This window comes from Ambystoma mexicanum, chromosome 2q (assembly GCF_040938575.1).
Source record: "Ambystoma mexicanum isolate Mex_15411 chromosome 2q, UKY_AmexF1_1, whole genome shotgun sequence".
Classification (NCBI taxonomy): domain Eukaryota; kingdom Metazoa; phylum Chordata; class Amphibia; order Caudata; family Ambystomatidae; genus Ambystoma; species Ambystoma mexicanum.
Window position 1 is genome coordinate 749494819 of NC_090924.1, and position 20081 is coordinate 749514899.

At 43.8% G+C, this 20081-nt stretch overlaps 1 protein-coding gene across 2 annotated transcripts in view; it reads right to left on the minus strand.

Annotated features, from left to right (window-relative positions):
- The window catches only part of PTPRN2 (protein tyrosine phosphatase receptor type N2), a 3479756-nt gene that overhangs the window by 543570 nt on the left and 2916105 nt on the right, over window positions 1-20081 (minus strand). The window lies entirely within an intron of this gene.

Sequence of the window (20081 nt, forward strand, 5' to 3'; positions counted from 1 at the left end):
CATGACAGCCAATAAAACATATGTAAAGCAAATGGGAAATAAGTGAAGAACCCCTTCCTTCCCTCCCTCTCACTCTCCCTCCCTCCGCGAATCGAAGCAGTTCCTAGGGGTTTTGCGGCTGGTAAGTGGGTTTGTGCTCTCTGCGTGTCCCCTCCTCTGCCTTGCACGGCGGGCTCGGGCACTGACTTACTCTATATAATTTCATTTTACTGATCTGGGATTATCCCCAGAAGGGTCATGGCCCTCGGGCACCATGCTCGGCGTGCGTCCTCCTTAAGGTAGTTCAGTAGGGCTGACCATTCCGTGTTAAACTTTAAATGGTCTTCTTGTAGTGAGTAGGTTAGCCATTGCATTGCTAGAAGAGACCATATTTTTGCAATCTATTCGTGGTCTACTGGAGGATGTGCTGATTTCCATCTGCGTGCAAGGACCAGGGCCGCCACCATCATCATTATGACATATAGCTTCCGGTGGGGTTTATTATTGATTTCCTCTAGTGCCCCACTCAACCCTATCATGTCCAGTCCCCAGTTCCCCTTGATTTTTAGTCCCACGTCTTGTTCGATGGCTGAGTGGATCGTCTCCCAGAATTGAGCTATTTTCAGGCACGACCACCATGTATGGCTCCATGTGCCTGTCTGGCCACATTTCCTCCAACATGCCTGAGAGACCCTTGGGTAGATCCTGTGGATCCTAGCTGGGGTGAGGTGCCATTGTGTTATAAGTTTCATCCATATTTTCCGAATTTGGATAGATCTTGTGAGTTTTGTTATTTGGCTCCAGAGTTTCATCCAATCCGCTGTTTCTATTGCGATACCTGTGTCAGAGTCCCACTTAGCTTTGTATGACATAGATGGTCTTGGCTCCACTTCTTTAATGAGCTTATATATGTTTGCGACCACTTTCTTATCCCCTTTATTCGTGTTGAGATATTTCTCAAATGGTGTGCGCTCCGGGGATGCTGCGGCTTTCAATTCCGGGCGGGACAGCCAGTGCCTCAGTTGGGCATAGGCGAAGCGTTGGTTTTCCCCCAGTTCAAAGTCTGCTTTGCACTGGTCATAGGTTTTGATCTGGAATCCCTCGAACATGTCCTTCACTCTGCGGCAGCCCTCTCGTCTCCAGTCCTGAAATGCGGTTGTTACGAGGCCTGGGGTGAACTGGGGGGTTCCCAAAAAGAGGTGTGTAGGAGAGGGGAATGCTGTGGTCCGGGATTTGGTCACTGAGAGGTCCCAGGCCCTACCCACTGTCCCTGTGATGTTGCTTTTGTACAATCGTGGTGGTCTGTCCATCTTGAGTACCCACAGGACTTCCTCCAACACCGTTCCCACCATGCCCCTGTCCATTGGTCTCCATATTTTACCCTTATCGTCCCTTTGCCAGAATCTGATGACTCTTATTTGGGTGGCCACATAGTATGCTTTGAAGTCCAGGGCTCCCATTCCCCCACTCCCGACTGATGTTCTCATCACCCTCCCCGCTACGCTCGGTGGTTTGAATTTCCAGAGCAATCTGTCCGTAGCTTTATGGAGGGATTTGAAAAATCGTGGCGGCACATGGATTTGGAGGGAAGTGAAGTGGTAAAGGAGCTGCGGCAGGACCACCATTTTTAAAACGTTAACACGATCTACCCAGGATATTGGCAGTAACTCACCATCATTGTGATAACATACTGCTGGCATCTTCAGGGGTATTATAGGCATTGGCCCAGCTTCATTCCCCACCCACGCAATCAATTTTGCACTTGTGTCCCATTCCTTCGGGCACTTGTCATTTTCTTCTTGTACCTTGTTCACTGGTGATTGTGCTAGGGTGAGCACCACTCCATCCTTCCATCCATCCTTCAAGTAAACTTGACTATACACCAGTATCTGTGGTCTTTCCCAGCACCCAGGTTCTCCTCCTGTTTCTTTCACTCTTGTCCATGGGCATGGCAATTCTTTCAGAGTTGTAGTCTTGGTCTATCCCTTCTCAGGTCCATCCGTGATATATTGTATTGCTTCGTCTAACTGCCAATAACTGTTCATCATGTCTAATGTATTTACATAATTGTCTTCATATGGGAACGTTGCTCGCGACATCCATCTTAATGTTGCTGTCTTCCCTTGAAATCTTCCTCGAGTTGTTACCATCAACAGGTACATCAGACATAGAGCTCTTGCTGCTGGTATTTCAGTTGCTATGAACATTCTGGAGGCACTCTTGGCATAAGGGATTATGCAGAAGACATAGCAGCCCTCCCCAGTGGTTTCCTTACCTTTTGTCATGTGCTTGTACCAAATGTTGTTAGACACTCGAACAGTGTCAGTGAGAAACATGTTCACCCTCTTAATGTCTGTGTCAACACTGCACTTACCACTTCTTATCATGCTTGCAGTGCTCTCCTGTTCACCTGACATGGTTGTTCCACCTGCTGGTGTCGAGGTTATGTTGGTAGAGGATATAGCGGTAGCACTAGCAACCAGAAAAATCCTCCAAAATATAAATGCAAATATTTCACCCATCTTTACCTGTGCTGCTGATCCTAGTGCAGCCTGAGGATATAGTTGTTCACCGCAAAATGTGCAAAGTGTGAGTTAGTTTGTTAGTATTTAGTTAATTCGTTAAGCCCCATGGACCAGATAGTCATTTATTGGAAAAATAAACACCTGCTCCACACTGCCCTTACTGCTGAGTCTCTCAATGTGGCGAGAATAGGAGGGTTGCCTTGTTCGAGTTGTGGGTATGTTTGGGCCAAACATTCTTCAAAGGCGAGGTAATACACTCTGGGGGAATTATGCTTGGAAACTACTGGGTCTTCTCACATTGTGGAAAATTGGTTCGAGTAGGTGTCATGGTGATAGTCAGCGGGGAACATGGACAACCATCAATTATTGCAGCCAGCTTTCTTGACGAATGTATGTAGAGAATAAAATAACAAACAGGAATAACAAATAACAACCACAAGTGCAGAAACGCCCTGGATATCATAAACGTGGCAGATAATAATCAATGTTGTGTTCTGCTACAGCTACATATGTGAGATGCCTATGATACAGTCGATCATACTATCCTCATTGACTGCCTGCGGAACCATAAAAATAGAATGGAAGATCCCCATTAGGGTGAACTCCTTTCTCCAAAACTGCCTGTCAAAGGTAAAACTTGGCAACATCCACTTAAAGCCACTTGACCTTACTTATGGTGTTTACCGTGGCTCGGCCCTCCCCCATCTGGCTATTTAATGCCTACCTACAATAATGCATACCTACACCTTTTGGATGACATCATCAACATGCCTTTCCAGTTCTATGCCAAAGACATCCAAACCCTGTTAAACAACATGTCAACAATCAAAATGACTTGAATTACCAAATTACTTTGCAGTACTTTTACAGTGCCAAGTGACTTTGCTCCTTTCTGTGAATCAGACCCAGTGCAAGGTGTATTTTTGCAATACAAAGTCATTTTGCTCTGAGCTAAACGTTCTGTGAATTAGGCCATACGTGGAGCAAAAACGTTTAGCTCCAATCCGTATTATCTCAAAATATTTTCACTAGTGCAAAATAAAGCAGCCTGTTTTGTTTACTAGGTTTGCTGTGTAACATAAAAAAGAAATGTAGTAAACACAATCTTTTCATGTTATGCAGGAAGCATAATACTTAAACCAATCCGATTCTTTTCTGCCATATTGCAAATGGGCATAGTTTGCAACAAAACTTCTTTGCCCAATTCCATTTTATCAGAACATTTGTGAAATGTTTATCGCTAGTGCACATCTTCAATAATGTGGCCTGGTGCATCAAATAAAGAGTTATCTTTACATGTCTATATACCATGGATACCAAAAAAGCCAAAGACAATACAAGCTGGTTATCATTGCATAACATTCATATGAATGTATAGATTTGCATTCATTGCTTTACGACAAACCGTACACATATTGGCCATGAACTTTATATCCAATACTGTGCATGATATACCAAACACATGTGTATTCTCTGCCAGCAGGAGGATGTACAACCGGCAATGACATCTGGCATATTGTTGCATGAAAGAAGGGGTATTGATTTCAAACTCATGCAGTTGCCAAATAACTATCAACATAAGAGAGCATGTGAAATGCATTTAGTCAACCTGAATCCCATCCAACCTGCTCAATAGTTCATAACATGAATCCTTGCAGCCATTGTGGAAGCTGGAGAAGGGTGCAATCATTATTTCATAATTGCATGCATTCTTTCATGAAGGTTGTTTCTTGTCCTAGGGATGTACATGCTATAAGTGGTGTCACATTAGGGATGGTATGTATTGATTTGAGAGTAGGCTTCTATCTTTCAGAACGCTCCATTTCCAGGAGCCAGTATCAGTTAATTGGTAATATATATATATAAGCCGGTCAAGTGGCACAGCAGTAGAGCGCTTGCTTTGACATCTGTACAGAGCCTGCAAACACAGGTTCGAATCCTGGCGGAATAATATACAGTATATATATATGCTGCCGGTCAGATAGCACAGCAGGTAGAGTGCTCGCTTTGGCATCATCCTTCCACGGTCGATAAATGAGCACCACACATGGTGGGCACGGGTTCGTAGCACTATATAAATGCGAATTATTATATATTTTTTCTTTTATAACGCACTTAATACCAGGGACCAGTTTCTATGCACATGCCTGCCTGTGTTGCTATGCATTGTCTTGCTTCCAAGGCGAGCATAATGCCCCTGATCTATCTTCCAGAGTAAGCATGCATTCCCCATACCTCTACGTTTAGATGTATGGCAGCGAGTTCTACTCATGCATATTAACTGAAAACATCCAGAATTCCCGTCTGGATTCACACCTCAAGCACGAGCAGCAGTGCCCTGCAATGTGCCAATGGATGCATCTGAAACCAACTGGAGCTTCTCGAGTGCACCGGTGGGCGCAATGCCCAATGGTACCGCGCAGCCTGCTGTCAGGTGAGCCACTACTGGGAACCAGGGAAATAGAGCCAGGGCAACAGAGACCGTGCAGGTCTGGCAGACCTCTGAGAATTTCAGGCTCCAATCCGAAAAGGCTTCAAAGTTCCATCATTTCGAATTCCTGCCTTTATATCTGAGGGGCGCGAGTTCAGATCCCAGTGGGTGATCCCGGGAGCGCTCCGTATTCCAATAATTTAGCAGAGCCTAAATGGGATGGGATGACACCGAGGTCAGCGCTCAGGTGGACGAAACGCTTTAATCATCTCTCCCCTGCCCACAAAATGGGGATTGCGCAGAGAACCACTGCATGGCAAGGCAAAGCAATTTAAGGTTTCAGAAAAGTTTCATATCGCCTAGACACTGGCATAATCAACCGCCTTTTTGCAGCCGGCAAATTGTCACCCTTTGCATTCTCACAAGTAAGGTCTGTGAATAGAATACAAATTAGCAAATACAATAAGCTTTTTGGGCCAGGGAAGAGTTAGGATTCTAAGCTGCGTTTGGTACAAGATTGTAATGTCATATTTTTTCCCAAGCTCTGTGTGCAATAGGCATTGGATAGGAAACCGTGGACAATCTCGCTCTTTTGCCCACCGGGCAGACCACAGGACACACAGAAATAGCAAAATTGAAAAATGGCGCTGTTGACTGATGGTTTAACCAGGAAAGACATCTGCACAATTCTGCAGTGGCACTTCCTGTAATTCATTTGAGCAGAGTTGGAAAGAAGGCTCTTGTCCCAACCCCTGCCGCCATCTTCCTCATGCAATGGAAATGAACAGGAACTCTTCTTTAGAGATTACGTTTGACATTACTCACATGCATCACAAATACGATAAAGGAACGCACACCATTTTTCAGAGGGAGTAGGCAAACATTCTATAAAGCCTCCCTAATGCTATTCTTTGCATTCAGAAGGGATACACCCCACCAACTGTCTTTTTTGCAAAGCTCAGTGGTGCAGATGTATGACGGCTTTGTTCAAGCAAACATGGTTGCTATTGGAGCGTCACAAAGGCCAGTTGCAGGACCTCAGGTCTCTGGCATGACATTCTGGTAGCAGAGGGTCCCTTTCTGTTTTTATCCAGTCATGTTTGCACAGTGAGGTCTTCATACCATGATCCCCTCCTCCTGCAGGAAGTTGCAATGACGGAGTGGTCCACATAAAGTGACTTAAGCCTTACTATGAGGTCTTTCAGAATTGGCATTGAGGCCCGGGGTACCACCTGAGCTATGTTATCTTAAAGCCGTGACTGATCAGTGTAACAGTTTATTGAGAAACCACCTTCAACACAGGGAGTTCCCCACTCAAGTGGTTATGCAACAAACTGTTTAACAGATTCTTTTTTAGCCCTATCTCAGACACATATCATGACCCTTGGATCCCTCTACCCTGAGCTAACAATTAGCCAAAAACCAGGCTGGTGTCCTGGAAATATATTGGTATTTATTTAAATTAAAAGTAATAGAAATTAGCACGAAAATGTCAAACACCACTTTATCCATGGCACAACACAACCAACTTCTCTCAGCATAAATAAATCACAAAAGTGAGTTAAAAAGAACGCAATCACATTTCTTAATTTTCTGCAAATTTAACTTCACGAAATAATTACACTGATCAATAGCAAAGGCACTTATCATGTAATGTTGTGCGATTTTGAATTTGCTGCAGGCTTAAAAGGCTGGCAGTAGGATTTCAAGATTGGTCATTATGATTTCGCCCACACTTTTGGTTTAAAATAAAGACAGGATCATTTATCGTTTTGTTTTTCCGGCCCCCCCCTTGCTTTAGTCTATGTTGGGAAGTCAGACAGAAAAATTGGAATGCTTTGGGGAATTTTGGATTTCAGACCACCCCCTGCCACCCTGTTACTGAAAGGCCTGCATTGGGGAAGCTGGATAAAAAGGTTGAACAAAGACACTCCCCTTCCTCAAAGAAGTCGGGGTCAGCAGGACAACACAGATTACGCAATTAATTTATAGGCTATATTTTTCAGCACAAACTGGGAAGTGAGGTTTGTTAATTTCGAATTTTTACAAAATTCACCCCGTAGTGTTCTGCCAAATGGGGAATTAATTAAATTAATATTTTTGGTTAAATAGACTAAGGATCTACACAGTTTTGCCATCCCACCCACCCATCCACTATAAAAGGAAAGGATTCAGGGTGAGCAGACTCCCCCACCTTTTGCTTTACCAGGGCTCAGTTCTACTTACATAGCTATCCTCTGTTTGAGGTTCGGGAAAGCCAGCTGCATCTCAGGACACTCTGGAAAGAGAGGGCAGGGGTCTGGTCACCCCACTCTCAAAGATAGCCTCCCGCTCTCCCCAATAGGACCAAGCCAGCTTTGAGGCCTTCCTAGAAATGGACAGCTCCACCCAGATGCACTCTCAGCAATATCCTCTGGTGTCTTCTTACAGTAAGTTTCAGCAGCCTTTTCTGTCTCCTGTCTCCCTCCTTTTTCTGTGTCTGTCTTTCTGTTTGTCTGTTTTTTCCCTGGCCCTTTACTGTGTGTGCAGTCCCCATTATATAGCAGAAATTACACCACCAATTTTACAGTCTTGGGGAATTCCTGCCACTATGATTTGATCCATCTCTCCCCTCCGAAACTCAGCCTCCAAGTCAGGATTGGTTTAGGGGTCTGGAGAAACATATGGCATTTCCCATTTGTAATCGCCCTTAGTTCTCCTTTCATCTTTTTGTCAAAAACTAGTTTTGTATTGCACCTTCATAATTTTACTAGCAATGGCCATACTAAACATATTTTCTGATTCAGCTAATCATGGAGAATTAGATAAGCCGACCACCAAATCCGTATCATGTAGCACGGCCATGTGGCACATTTCTGCCTTTTCCATAAAAAGCACAAAACTTATGAATATGTAACTTATTAAGCATATCCCTGATTTATTTTTCCACCAGCTCACCAATTCTCATGTTTGGAACATGTTCAGAACAGCCAGAAACCTAGTTTGACTGGCCATTATAGTTCCCTGAGTCACAGGTAGATGAATTTTATATCGCCTGGAAATTACATTAAAAATGGTACAAAACGAAATCAATCTGCCTCATGGTTGCTGAGAAAAAGGCCTACATGATAACAGTCCTTTTAAATTAATTGTGAATCTTCATGTGAGACAAATTACCCTTTTTCTGCCTTTCAGCCATTTGTTTTCAGTGGGTCAGCCTGTACCCAGAGTTTTTTTTAATCAGTCTCCTTTGTTTTGGAATCTTGCCCCTTGAAGTGGATGCCCCCATTTCCACACATATTAGTCATGCTCCAGCCAAGCGTAACTTTTCTTGACGTCAATGCTTTCAGAGCCAGCAGGTCTGGAGAACACTGAGTTTTGACATCTTTAGCAGGACATTTTATTGCAGTTGGTCATTAGATGGGAGATGTGACATCCAGGCTGGGAGTGGGGGATTTCCTTGTGAAGTTTTCCCCACAGCCAGCAAAAGGATGTGCCTGAAGCTGACATTTTCCATGAAGAAAAAGTGTCTTTTCAAAATGTCACCGGAGGTTTGTAGGTGAAACATAATATACATTGCTTTTTGTCAACCCGCACATCATTTTTTGTTTTCCTGACATTTTTCTGTGAGCAATAATATTTGTTTTTTACTTTTTAAAACTGTTTGTATTTGGACACACCTGTGCAGGCCGTTTTCTTTTCCAATGCTTAAAAATCCTGTTTTCCATGTGACAGGGATCTTTGATTCCTCCTTAATTAAAATACTGCTTATCCATTGTTAATGACAGGTAGGCCCCTTTCCACATGGCTCTTTAATTTTACATGAAAAATCACAACAAAGGCCAGGCCATTTTTGTTTCAGTGTTTAAAATCCTGCCATTCATGTGAAAGGGACTTCTGATATGGGGCCTTTAAAGGCACTCCACATCAACAACATGTACAAGAAGCTCCCCCAGAGCGCTCCATTTAGGGTTGGTTGAGCCTGCTCAGATCATATTCAAACCTATCTAAACAATGGAGGATCCAATTGGCTCAAGCGATTCGAACCAGTTCATTTGAAGCTCGAATATTATTCCAAAGACGCCAATTCAAGCAACTCAGAAACATATGAGTACTTGTTGGTTGAACCTAACTTGAAGATTGCTCGAAAGTATTTCATAGCATAAATGGCATTACCAAATTGTGGGATAATGGAGCACAAGGGAAATTATGTAATATGGTGCCTGCCTGGGCCATTTGCATTGCAGAGACGCCACACAGGGACTCCCATGCCTGAAGATGTTGCCCAATTCACAACCATCCTTTATTTCACCATTCATCCAGTTAAAAACTGCACTTGATTTCATAGCTGAATTCTTGTCATTTCAATAAAGAGTTTTATTTTGGTTTAATTTGGTGTAGAAAGATTGAAAACAGTAATCAGTGCATGTTTCAGTCAGTGGAAGTGCTTTTAGCAGGGTTTTTTTACTATGTGTTTTCTCTCAGTAATATGTGTGATATTAGACTTTAATTTCAGGCCATTGCAGTCAGCATTTTAGGATGCTGCTGCTTTTTTCCATATTATAACACACAAATGCTGTTTATAATGTTTGACCAACCAAGGGTCAAATTACAGTTTTTATTCACATATAATTACAGAAATTACACCAAGACTTTTTAAAAAATTATAAATAAACAATCAAACCACAAAACATAAATTAGACAGCCCATACATTAGATGACCAAAAGAAGTGTCCAACGAGATAATTCATACCACAACAAGAGGATATGCAATTCATACCACAACAAGAGGATATGCAAGGTTATTAGCTCAACCCTATTGCTAATGTATATAAAATGTATACATCAAACCCAATATGTTTCTGTCGCTATTTCTAATCTGCTCAACATTGTTCAGGGGTTTACTAATGCCAATTCGTATCCATGTATTGGATGTTTTCTGTTCTGAATCCTCCGCAAGAAAGAACATTTAGTTGTTCACATATTTACAGTTCTTTTATTCCGAATGTACACAAGTCTTTACTAGGATTGTTCTTAGGGCTTAGAGTTTCAAGAAAGACCCAATTAAAAATAGTTATTTCAAAGAAGATATATTTTCTAAATGGAGAAATTAGTAAATCTTTGCTTTCTTATTTCTGGCAAAGCATGTACCTATACCATGGCTAACGTTCTGACAAATAAAAAAACAATCAAAATGCCTGCACCAACCCTACCATCAGCTGCTGGGAAATGGAAGGGCACAGTATCCCAAAGTAACCACAGTAGTCAGCAAACATTGCCCCTTAAACTCAGAGTTGTTCAACTCCAGGCCTCGAGGGCCAGATCCATGTCAGGGTTTCAGCATACCCCTCATTCATATTCATGAGATAAATGTGCATACAATCATTCTGAATGAATGCAATTTTTTCCTCATGAAAATAAATGAGGGATATCCTGAACACCCGTCAGGATCCCAGCCCTCGAGGCCCAGAGTTGGACAGTCCTGCCTTAAAGACTCTTGTTACAAGATGTGAAGAAAGCTCTACTTCAATTGGTAATGTAGGTGGCAGCCCTGCAAGACAGCCAGCAGTCAGAAAAGAAATTACTAATACTGCTAAATCAGATCTCAAGCTAGGAAGGTGGATGAAAAAATAAATCTGATAATGCTGCAATGTCTAAGGGCATGGAGAAGAGGGGGGAAGAGCATGGTGTAATGGGGACGTGGTTAGTGAGTAGCAAGATGATTTAGAGAAAGTGTTAGAAAATGTCAGATATACACAGGATTCTGATTTCAAATGATATCAGTCTTCAAATGAACAGCAGCCACTTAAAAGCACAAAACATATTAGTGATGGTGACATATAGAAGGCTGGACACCAGGTAGTGACTCTCCACAGAAATTGGTGCAGTGGGCAGCGTGTCAAAAGATCAAGATGCAGAAAGATGTGAAAGGGAAAGAGGGGGGAGGCTAATGTTGAAGTATTGTCCACTACTGTAAAAGGAATCATGAGAAATCAGAGGTTGAGAAGCTGTAAACGATGGGGAGGCACCTCTGACGGGCCCATAGAATCAGAGCTTGCTTTTACTTTAAGATGAGATAGCTGCACCTTGAGGTGGATGGGGTGCGGGATTCTCTTACTCTAACACCAATCAATAAGGACAACTCAATGGTTTGGCAAAGGGGAGTCCGTTTAATGACAAGTACAAGAAACGGGGAGACATGGAGATCAACAATGATGCGATGGTCTGTCTCGCTTCAACACCCAACAATCTTCATTCAAACAACAATACTTGTAGTCAAAATTCATCATCATTGACGTGTAACACTCAAATATTTGTCATGCAATTCTATTGGTTGGAAAAGGTAACTTAAGTATAGGTGCTATATCTGTATATGGTAACGGAGTGTGAGGATTGGATAACTCTTATCGGGTGGGCGTCTACGCCCTTCCCTCTACATTACTCATGCAAACGACACTAAAAGTACAACGTCTCATTGGTTCTACTATCTATAGGACCTTAGATTACTTGGCCCACTGTGATTGGGCTGGCTACAACCCTAAGCATAAATCTGCACTTTAATTAGCAGCATGCAGAATGGTTACCCAGATACAGGATGCCCCAAGATTCACCCTGTCTCCCTTCCATCAATTAGTACTTTATGGCTATGTGTCAATTAGTTGGCTGAGGTTGGCCTCCAAACTGTAGCTTCTTGTCAGGAAAAGTTATGGTATCTCCTGCTTTGGGTGACATCAGACGCTGGTACCTCTTTGCGCTTGGCTGGTCACGTGTTAGCACACCGTGAATCGGCTTCGTTTTCCTTCTATTGGTGCACTTAATTCTCCTTTTTGGCCGCCACCTGCCTGGGCCCCCTATATCTCGCCTTTCACGGTGCAGGCTGCTCTGCTCTTGAGTTTCGATTCTCCGAAGTTGCCATCTGCCTCCCTCTCTTGGGTTGGCCTTGATTTCCTAGGCACGGCCTGCTCCTTGCTGAGTTTCGATTCCGCTGTCTCTCTTCTTGTTTTAGCTGGAATGAGAATCCTGGCCTGTTTGATCTTTAGTAACCTGGGTTAGTTCTGCTTTTGTATAAAGTGGACTGCACTTATATAATGTGCTTCGTTGAGGTAGATATATAGTTGGCGCTTGCCGCTTTATTCTTCTACTAAGCATAGCAAGCCTCGCACTGCTTTCTTAGCTTCTTGCGTTACAAGCCTATGTACAGGCGTTATCTGGTTGAATACTTTCATCCTGCTTTGCAGTTACGTTTCTTTATATTTCAACATCGTCTCTTCTTCTATGTCTGCGATACCCTTATCCATGGTGTTTCGTCTTTGTTTGTCATATTTTGGTTGTCGTTCTTCATCTGTACGTCTGTCCGGGCCCTTGTGACATCATCATTCGTCTTCCATTAAGACCTTTTAATTTTCTTCTGGGACAGTGTTTAAACAATCTTCATTTCGTGTCATTTGCTGGTATGGTTGTCTCAATGTATACCTTACTGTCCATGGTTGCCTGGTTATTGGCATTTCAATAGGTATTGCTCTTCCATTTGGCACTGGACAGAGCCCTAGTGCGGCTCTCTGCTGTTTTATTTGCTCATCATACGTCACATATCTCACTGTGAACGTTCCTGGTACTTCAAAATGGATGGCTGGAGTGCAGGCCATGTTTGGGACTTCCTCTACAAAGCCACATAGGGACACATGGAGTGAACGCCCACCCACAGACCAAGCCACAGTGACACAAGAAAAGTCAAGAAGCTCATGGCAACTTGTTCCAGGATCCAGTATGGAACCCTCAGTATCAGTTATTTGGAGTCACTTATGGCAGACCCCAAAGACATAACCTCTGCTATATGAACGTGTCGCAAGCGGCATCTTGAACAATGTTATCCAGTCGCACGTTCTAAGTGGCAAACAGTAGCCAGTACAAAGGGCAGCTGTGGCCAGACAACTGTGGTGCAAGCAACGCTTGATGACAGTAGCCCTACCCGAGGGTCAGTAGAGGAACCTAATCAGAGCAGCATGAGAAGTCCTGCAACTTCAGCACAGAAAGATCTTCCCATGTCCTCAACATCAGTCTGTGCGCAATCACCGGTTTACAAGCATTTCCAAACTATCTCTAGCATAGCTGAGAAGAGAATGCCCATTGCAAAAAAACACAATGTAAAATCAACAGGTTAATTGCAGAGTTAATAGCCTCCTATATGCAGCAGTTCAGTGTTGTAGAACACGGAGAGTTAAGAGCCCTTTTAAATGACTTGGCCACACTTTAGTACACGCCATACCAGGACTATTTTCCAACTGTTGAAGTGTCGGGAATTGCATGGAGACATATTCTAATCTGAGGGGCAGTCAAAGACATGCTGTTCACTTGACAACGGATATTTGGAACAGCTCTTGAACGTTACATGTGTGTCACTGCACATTGGGTCTTGCCATTGTAGGCCAGAGGGTTACATCTTCTAAAGACTTGCTTCCAAAAAGCTCCTTAGCATCCACAGTCTCGTGAGGATAACTCAGGGGCAACGTGCTCACCTTGGAAACAAGAGGACACAGAGCATCAAAGGTTCGACCCCCGGGGTCTGCACTTAGAAACCTCTGGGTATTAAGCGTGTTATAAATAATCTATCAAATCATATATCGCAGTGGCATGTAAAGAAATGTCTTCTGTGTACACCCCTTCCTTTGGCAAACACCACAATGGAAACAATATTTTAGAAGCACTACAACATGTAATATCAGAGAGACTTCAGCCTCTGAATTGCCACGCCAATGTTGTGGTATCACATAATGGGGAGGCAGAGAATCTCCACTGTGAAAGAGCCATTCGTTTGCAACATAGTCCATGCTTTGCTCATTGCTAGTATCCGTTCGAGTACTTGAACGAGGCCCACAGTGGTTGCTAGTACACAGGAAGGCAGTGCAGTACAATCTCTTGCAGCGTGCAGTGCCAGGTGGGTCCAGCATCTTGAGGAAGTGACTCGCCACATTTGGAGGAGACATGCCACGTTCCGCAGAGTGAGGCCACCGCTAAAGCCAAAGCCGCTGCCGCAGATAGTGACACGCAGCCTTCTGCCCTTCAGAGAAGGGAGATGTCTCGGCAATGCCACTGGTGACTGAATGCTTCAGCTGCTTCAGGAATCAGACAGATGTAACAGCCTGATCAAGAAGGCAACATTGTCACCTTACAAGCCTCCGTGATCCTCGAGTTAAATAGGCAGATCGTCCAAAGGGTGGGAAGGTGCTTGTTATCACAAAGGCTGATTGTGTCTGTAGCACTGTAAGACATCAAAGTCTTGATGCCGTAGGAATTAGGATGGCCAGCTCTCTGTCATTCAGTCTGCAAGCTCCGTCCAACATAGTGAGACAATGGGCCTCATTACGACCCAGGCGGTAGGAGGTTAACGGTGCCGGTAGAGCTGCCGGCGCCATTACCCCCTACCGCCTCATTACGAGGTCTGCTCGCGGGACCCGGTAAGGACGCCTGGTAAAACCAGGCGTCCTTACCGGGTCCCGCGAGCAGACCCGGATGCTAACAACGGGCCCGTCATTAACGGGCCCGTTGATAGCATCCTCCCCATTCCCATTGAGCCCTATGGGGGCTCAAATGGGAATGGGGATGTACCGGGTCCGGGTTCCTTGAATGGGGAAATACCGGGCCCGCCATTGTCGGAATGGCCCGGTATTTCCCCATTCAGGGAACCCGGACCCGGTACCCGGTATGGGGGTAGCCATACCGCTAAAAGCGGCATGGCTACCTCCATATTCGGAATGAGGCCCAATGCCTAGGAGTACTAGCTCAGATTCGGTGTGCACGCTAGGAAGTACACCACAGCACAAACACCACCACCTGTGGAAAAGGATTGTGATAATCTACGCCAGTCCTCTGACGACACTGTGGCTGGCAAGGATGGGTTCTCTGCACAGGACACTGTTGATAGACATCTAAGGGAACATATCAATACCTTTGGCACTGATCAACTTGGATTCTGGAAAGAAAAGAAGCAGATGTGGCCTGCCCTTTCTAGATTTGCATGCAAGATGATGAACTGCCCTCAAACGGTGTTTACTCGAGTGGATTTTTAGCACAGCTGGAAATGTGTCTGAAACACACACTTGACTCAACCTTGCCCAGCCCGAAACATTCCCCCTATGTGTTACTGCACGAGGAAATGTGCTATGGGGACAATGTTCAAAATCAGTTTCAGGCAACATGGGTGCATATAGCTTCAGCCAATGTAGGTCAACACTGCCTGTGTTTGAAGAGCAGGATTATTAGCAATAGCAGTGTATGCCACACGCCCTGTGAAATTCTGGCACTTACCATAGCCTTGAAGAGAAATCGAACCTTGCAAAAATGTTTAATTTCCACGGTTCTGCGTGTTTCATTTGTACACTTCTACACACTTCCTAGGTGTGGGAGGAGGGACAGAAAGATTGGTAAAGGGAATTAGAAAAATACAAGGAAAGAAGGGTATCTGTCAGCATGGTCTCCTTAACGAAAACCACAGCATATGTTGATTAGAATCGTGATTGGATTTCTGAATGCGGCTTCTCTTGTTTCTTTTTGACGGGCCACCCAATGCATCGTTCCGGTGATGTAGACCCTTACCACTTTTTCAAGGAGTGGTAGAAGTTTTGGGAAATTTTGTTGTTTTGTATTTGTAAGGTTTTTTTAATGTATTTTTTTATTTTTTTTAAAGGGAGAAAAAAAACTGGGAATATTAAACTTGGACAGAACCCTGGCAGTCGGGAAGAGATCAGAAATGGGTGACAATGCCACACTCTGTATGTTTCAGGTAGGCCTTCCCTGAGGCAGCATGGAAATGCCACAGGCATGCCACCCTAGCCCCTCCCCTCTCACAAAGTATGGACCCATGGCCCATGTGCCACGGCATGGCTGATGCTGCACAGCTGGAGAAAGAAATCCCAGGACAGAAACCAGGTCCTACTGCTGATGCTTTCAGAACCTGGTAAATGGCCCAAACCTACAGGGTGTCGTCTTCTGTTGTGGAAGACAGGGTTAGAAGCTGTTCCTGTTACAGAATCACTTGAAGATGAAACCATGGCATGTTTTCTCTACAGGTTCCTTGGGATGCTCATGGTTGTGACATGCAGCATTCTTCCCTAGCCTACAATGTCCCCATAAAAGGATCATTTACCTCTGGAAGCATTTTGCAGTTTTGGCTACTAGATGGAACTTAGGCACCACCTATCACCTCAAACGTGTGCATTGGAGTGCAGCTAGGAGGGAGAAGGCGTGAGGATGGACACACAGTTTGTGGGTCACTTATCCACTCTTTGAATTCCAATGGGCATGCTAATCCCTATAGCCATCCCCAGCCACTCCCTGCCCCTCCCTGTCTAAAACACATCCTCAGGGGTCTCTTTGAGCTGACTCTATCAAACATTAGCATCAGACTTTGGCCTACTAGTGATATTTCTAAGCAGTATGCTGGGAGTTAATGCCTTTATTGGAGCTGTAAATGCACTACTTGTGTAATACAAATTTCTTAGCAAAGTGTGCCTTCATCCATGTGATTTGTGTCTGTTCCTTGCACTGAAGACTTGTTAAAAATAAATTGACACATCTAAATGGTTTGGCTTGTGTATAGGTGCTATGCATTTGTCAGGCTCTGGGGTCACTTCATTTTACAGCTGTTGCCTTCTTAGGGCCAGGCAGTACCATTTTGGCCATTTTCCTTGACTGCCCCCCCCATGCAACTCTTCTCCACCACTGTGGTGATATTTGGCTGCTCCGGAGTCTGTTGGTGGTGTTTGGGCAGCCTGGTGTAGTGGCAATATTGGGGGTCGCTGCTCCACCATATTGGGCAACAGCACCTGTCTCGTCTGCGGTTCAACTGAGGGGTGTGCATGGGGCAGCAGCACTGCCTGCTTCAGCTCTTTTCAATAAGCCTCCATGGTTTGAGGAACAAAAAACCTTATCTCTTATTAATTTTAAATGGTATGCCCCCTCATAACGCCTCCATTATTCCCCTTCCCTCTTCCAGTTTTTCATTTTTCCACACTAGCTCTCCATGTCTCCCCCTGTGTCCCACACTCTCTATCAGCTAACAGCCAGTGCTCTTTCACTCTGCTCTCAGCCATTCCTAGTTTCTGGAAGATCCACAAGGAACAGGAAGTAAGCATGCTGTAATAACTAGAGCCTATTGGCTCAAATCATGTCAATTCCACTCAAGCTTATAGTAAAAATACAAATGGTATGTGTTAGAGTTGTCTCAATGCATCTTGAGTCCATTCATGCTTATTGTCTGAACCGGTTAAGCTAACCTCATTGGATGATCGGCGTTTAGGAAGCATACCTCCCGTCCATCGACTTTATTAGCTCAAGCCAATTTGACCATTTCAAAATAATGGGTGCTTATTTACACAAAGCTTGCTGAACTGGCTTGAGCCAGTGTATTTAGTGGACGATGATACATTCTGTTAGTTTTATTACTAACAAGCCAATTCAAGCCTTGTATGAGTTTAATGGGTTTTTTTGTAGCTCCGATCAAATCAGCCCGGTAGTAGGCTTGATTGAGGCTCGACTGTATCATTTCTTTTTAAAATGAGTCGAGCCAAGATTGAGTTCAGCACTATAAGGATTGCTCAACCACTGGCTCTTATCTCTTTCAGGCATATACAGAAGAAGACTTGGAATGGCCCCAAAATCACTATTTCTGCTTGTTTACAGTCAAAACCACCTAAAAGGGCAAACACTTCGTATTTGTATTTGTATTTGTTTATTTGTATGGCGCTCCGAGCCCAGAGGCATCTGGGCACAATTCTTACATAGAAAGGTTACAGAGGCACAATGACAGGAATAATATTAACATTTTACAAAATATACATTTGTCTAAGATATAATTTATAAGGTATGCATTTGTCTAAGATATAATTTACAGTGTTTGCAGACTAAGAATACTTAATTACATTTCTTACAGGTTGTGCATAATGCAACATAGGGGTGTCTAGGACTCTTGGGCAAGGAGCCAAGTTTTGACATTCCTTCTGAATGAGTGGTAGGCTTGTTCAGATCTTAGAGGTAGGGGTAGAGTGTTCCATAATTTGGCTGACAGAACGGGGAAGCTCCTATCTCCTGCCTTTTATTTTTTGGAACTTGGGATTTTGAGGCAGTGTGCCTGTGCCGATCTTGTCGGGCGGTCTGAGATATTTCGTGAGAAGTTATTAGTCAGGTATCTTGGTGCTAGGTTAGCGAGACATTTGTGAGTAAGTGAAAGGGTTTTGAAGGTGATCCTTTGCTTAACCGACAGTCAGTTCAAGTTATATCTTACCTCGGATAAATGATGTGATTTGGGGATATTCAGAGCGGCCCCAATGGCATTATTTTGCAGGACTTGCATCTTTTTAAAATTCTGTTGACTGGATCCAAGGTAGAGAGTGTTACAGTAGTCTAACTTGGAGAGTACTAACGCTCTAGCTATGGAGATGCACTTGGGTGTGGATAGGAACGGTCTACGGGCTGTAATTAGCTTGCAGGTATAAGCTGTTGAGGAGGCTGATGCATTGACCTGTCTTGTTAGATTCAGAGATGAGTCAATGTAAATGCCAAGTGTTTTCACATCCTTGGAGACTTTAATAGAGTTACCGTCGATATTAAAGGAGTCAAATTGTTTGTTCAGTCTGTTGAGTTTGGAGCCTAACAGTAGAAGCTCTGTCTTCTCGTTGTTGAGACAGAGTCCATGTTTAGCCATCCATGCCTGGATGATACTGTAAATGTCATTAAGTACTTTGGCATCTGTGTCATAGTCTCCAGTGATAGGTGTGAGTATCTGGGTGTTGTCTGCGTAGTTGGTGTATGTGACACCCAGATAGTCAAGATCATCAAACAGCAGCTTCGTAAATACATGATATAATGTAGGAGACACACAGGAACCTTGTGGGACACAGCAAGTAACTGGTGTAGGTTCAGCAGAAGCTATTGGTGAGAAGACTCATTGATCTCTTATCAAGGAATGACTCGATCCAGGTGGTGGCTTTATCAGAAAAGAGAGCTGTTGAGGTGAGGTGCATGCAGAGGACTTTGTGGTCAAATGCAGCGGACAGATCTAGTAGTAGGAGCAGTGCAAGTTTTCCTTTGTCTTTTAGCTCCTCGGTTTGGGCTTTTAGGTCAATTAGGGCCGTTTCGGTACCGTGCCTTGGACTGAAGCCTGTTTATCTAAGGCCAAGTAGGTTTTTGGCTTCAAGATGTTCCTGAATTTGCAGATAAGCTGCTCTATCAATGGTTTTCATAAGAAATGGGACCGTAGTGATGGGTCTATAGTTTGTGGGAATATTGGGGTCTAGGGTTGGCTTCTTAAGTAACGGGAGCACTCAGGTGTCTTTTTGGTTGTTAGCCACTATGCCTCTTTCGAATGAGGTATTGATTAAGGAGGTGATGAAACGAGCCAGTTCCTTGGCTGCCTCTTTAATGATAGGCGCAGGGCAAATGTCCCCCTGGCATCTTAAGGGTTTTAGTTTGGTGATTATATCCTCTACCTCCTTGGTAGTAAGAGGATGGAAGTTGAATAGTTTCTGGGTGTTTGGGAGGGGAGTGGGGGTCATGGATTTGGGGTCACTATCTAGGATCATGTGTTTTTTTGTTTTAATTTTATTTTGTAGCATTGATATTTTGTTCAGTAATGCTGCCTGAATGTTGGTGCGACAAGTAGTATCTTTAATGCAAGTGACTGGAGGTGGTGTCAGGGATTCCAGCTCTCCGAGTACATTAAAGAGTTCTCTGGTGTTTGATTTGGCTTGGATGATGCAGGTATTGTAGGTATCATTTTTAGTTTGTATGATTGCCTCTTTGTAATTAATGGAGGCTATTAGAAAGTTGTCTTTGTTACAGGCTGTTGGATGGCTTTTCCAGAGTGCTTCTGCATTTCTTTTGGATTTGCGCAGTGATCTGAGGTGGGGGTGAACTTTGAGTTCAGATGCGTGAGGGCTTTAGCTTTGCGGTGTCTGTGGGGGGTTGATGGTATTTATGAAATTGAGTACAGTGTGGTTAAACAGGTCCACTAGGACCGTGGGGTCTGAAAGAACAGTATTGGTGGCATTGATGATAGGTTGTAGTAGTAAAAGCAACTTTTCCACTGTTATATTACGGGTGTTCCTAGTTTGAGTAGAGGGGGCAAGGTTGTGGAGATTATACTGATTTGGTAGTTCAATGTCTGGAAAAGC